Source organism: Myotis brandtii, unplaced genomic scaffold (genome assembly GCF_000412655.1).
Source record: "Myotis brandtii unplaced genomic scaffold, ASM41265v1 scaffold684, whole genome shotgun sequence".
NCBI lineage: Eukaryota > Metazoa > Chordata > Mammalia > Chiroptera > Vespertilionidae > Myotis > Myotis brandtii.
In genome coordinates this window covers 284,565-288,079 of record NW_005370673.1, presented here as the reverse complement: position 1 = coordinate 288,079, position 3,515 = coordinate 284,565, and positions in this window count along the sequence as shown.

Below are 3,515 nucleotides of genomic sequence, written 5' to 3'. Positions count from 1 at the left end.
GCCATAACTGCTCCCTCCACCCGCCCTGTTGATCCCGCCCCGCCCAAGCCCTGCGCAGAGCCATTTGCCGGATCGCCTCAGGCAAAGGCTAGATTAGCACCTCCCCAGAGGACAGAAGTTTTCCGCGGCAGACACAGCTGATTCACACAGCCAGTCGGCCTGGTGGTCAAATCCCTCTAGTATTAACTACAACAATCAAGGCTCAACTAGAACAAGACTGCGCACAAAGACCACTAGGGGGTGCACCAAGAAAGCATAAAAAATGCGGAGACAAAAAAACATGACAGAAATGGAGGATATAGAGCTAAAAATCGCAATTTTGAGGGCTTGCAAAAATTTGCTAGAAGCTGTCAATAAACTTGAGGAGAGAGTCACGAAAACTAATGAGACCCTCGATGCTATGATAAAGAACCAACTAGAAATTAAGCATACACGGACTGAAATAAAGAATATTATACAGACACCCAATAGCAGACCAGAGGAGCGCAAGAATCAAGTCAAAGATTTGAAATGCGAAGAAGCAAAAAACACCCAACCGGAAAAGCAAAATGAAAAAAGAATCCGAAAATACGAAGATAGTGTAAGGAGCCTCTGGGACAGCTTCAAGCGTACCAACATCTGAATTATGGGGGTGCCAGAAGAAGAGAGAGAGCAAGATATTGAAAACCTATTTGAAGAAATAATGACAGAAAACTTCCCCTACCTGGTGAAAGAAATAGACTTACAAGTCCAGGAAGTGCAGAGAACCCCAAACAAAAGGAATCCAAAGAGGACCACACCAAGACACATCATAATTAAAATGCCAAGAGCAAAAGACAAAGAGAGAATCTTAAAAGCAGCAAGAGAAAAACAGTTAGTTACCTGCAAGGGAGTACCCATACGATTGTCAGCTGATTCCTCAACAGAAACTATGCAGGCCAGAAGGGAGTGGCAAGAAATATTCAAAGTGATGAATAGCAAGAACCTAAAACCAAAGCTATCATTCAGAATTGAAGGTCAGATAAATAGCTTCACAGATAAGAAAAAGCTAAAGGAGTTCATCACCACCAAACCAGTATTATATGAAATGCTGAAAAGTATTCTTTAACAAGAGGAAAAAGAAGGAAAAGGTAAAGATAATTATGATGAACAACAAATATATATCTATCAACAAGTGAATCTAAAAATCAAGTGAATAAAAAATCTGATGAACAGAATAAACTGGTTATAATAGAAACAAAAATCGTGCACCTATGGATGAGGACAGTGTGGGGCAGGTAAGGGCAGAGGGTGGGGTGGGAAACGGGTGGAGGGGAGCTATGGGGAAAAAAGAGGAACAACTGTAATAATCTGAACAATAAAGATTAAAAAAAAAGAATGTACACTGAATTTGCTGGCATGGATTCAGATTGCTAGCCCCCCAAATATCAGGGTTACATTGGAATTAGCCCTTTTTAGCCTTCTCAACATCATATTAATGAAATGAAGGAAAAAACCCCACAATCATCTAAATTGATGCAGAAAGAGCATTTGATACAATCAAACAGACTTTCATGATTTAAAACAATCCACTCAACAAACCAGAAATATAGGGGGACTTCCTACCACAGTATAAAGGATATCTATTATGAAAAACCTACAGCTCACATTATACTCGGTGGTAAAAAGCTGAAAGCTTTCCATGCTTTTGCCACTGCTATTCAACATTTTACAGGAAGTTCTAGCCAGAAAATTAGGCAAGAAAAATATATAGAAAATCCTAATGAGTACACATGCACACATGTACACAAATTTCTGGAGCTAAAAAAAATTAAACAGAGTTGCAAGATACATGATCAACATAAAAAATCAACATACAAATCAGTGTTTCCATACACTAGGAATGAACAATCTTAAAATAAAATAAAATAAAAAACATTCCATATTCATGGATAGAAGAGCTTAATATTGTTAAGATGGCAGTACCAACCAAAGTGATCTACAGATTCAATGCTATCCTTACCAAAATGGTAAAGCTGATATTAAAATTTATATGGAATATCAAGAGACACTGAACAGTCAAAACAATCTTAAAAACTGATTTCTGAAAACTTACTATTGCAAAGCTACAGTAATAAAAAACATGTGTTACTGGCCTAAGCATAGACATGTAGACAGATGGAATACATTAAAAGTATAGAAATAGCCCGAGCTGGTTTGGCTCAGTGGATAGAGCGTTGGCCCCTCAGACTGAAGGATCCTGGGTTTGATTCCAGTCAAAGGCACATGCCCGGGTTGCGGGCTCGATCACCATTAGGCAGCCTACCAATGATTCTCTCCCATCATCGATGTTTCTATCTCCTCCTCTTCAGAAATCAATAAAAATATATTTAAATGTTTTTTAAAGTACAGAAATAAACCCTCACAGTGACTGATAACCAGATTTTGACAGGAGTGCCAATGGGGGAAAATAATATCTTCAACAAGTGGTGCTGAAATCACTAAATACATATTCACATGCAAAAGAATGACTTTGCAATCCTACCTGACACTATACATAAAAATTAATTAAAGCTGGGTCAAAAACCCAAATGTAAAAGCTAACATTATAAAACTGTTAGAAGAAAGGATATGGGCAAATCTTCATAACTTTGGCTTTGGTAATGGATTCTTAGATATGACATCAAATGCACAAATAACAAAAGAAAAAAATTAAACTGAACTTCATAAAAATGAAAACTTTTTTAAAAAAATATATTTTATTGATTTTTTACAGAGAGGAAGGGAGAGGAATAGAGAGCCAGAAACATCGATGAGAGAGAAACGTCAATCAGCTGCCTCCTGCACACCCCCCACTGGGGATGTGCCCGCAACCAAGGTACATGCCCTTGACCAGAATCGAACCTGGGACCCTTCAGTCCGCAGGCCAACGCTCTATCCACTGAGCCAAACCGGTCAGGGCATAAAAATGAAAACTTTTGTTCATAAAAAACACTATCAAGAAAGTAGAAAGACAAGCTATAGAATAGAGAGAAAATATTTGCAAACCATATATCTGGAATAAAAAAAACTCTTACAGCCAAAACCGGTTTGGCTCAGTGGATAGAGCGTTGGCCTGTGGACTGAAAGGTCCCAGGTTCGATTCCGGTCAAGGGCATGTACCTGGGTTGCAGGCACATCCCCGGGGTGGGAGATGTGCAGGAGGCGGCTGATTCATCGATGTTTCTAACTCTCTATCTCTCTCCCTTCCTCTCTGTAAAAAATCAATAAAATTTATTTTAAAAAAATAAATAAATAAATAAATAAATAAATAAAATAAAAAATAAAAAAACTCTTACAATTCAACAACAAACATCCTAATCAAAAATGGGCTAAAGACTTGAAGAGACATTTTTTTTTCAAAGAAAATATACAAATTGCAAACAATGACATAAAAAAATACTCAACATCATTAGTCACTAGGAAAATGCAAGTCAAAACCACAATGATATATCACTTTAAACCTACCAGCCGTGGGCAAACTACGGCCCGCGGGCCGGATCCGGCCCGTTTGAAAT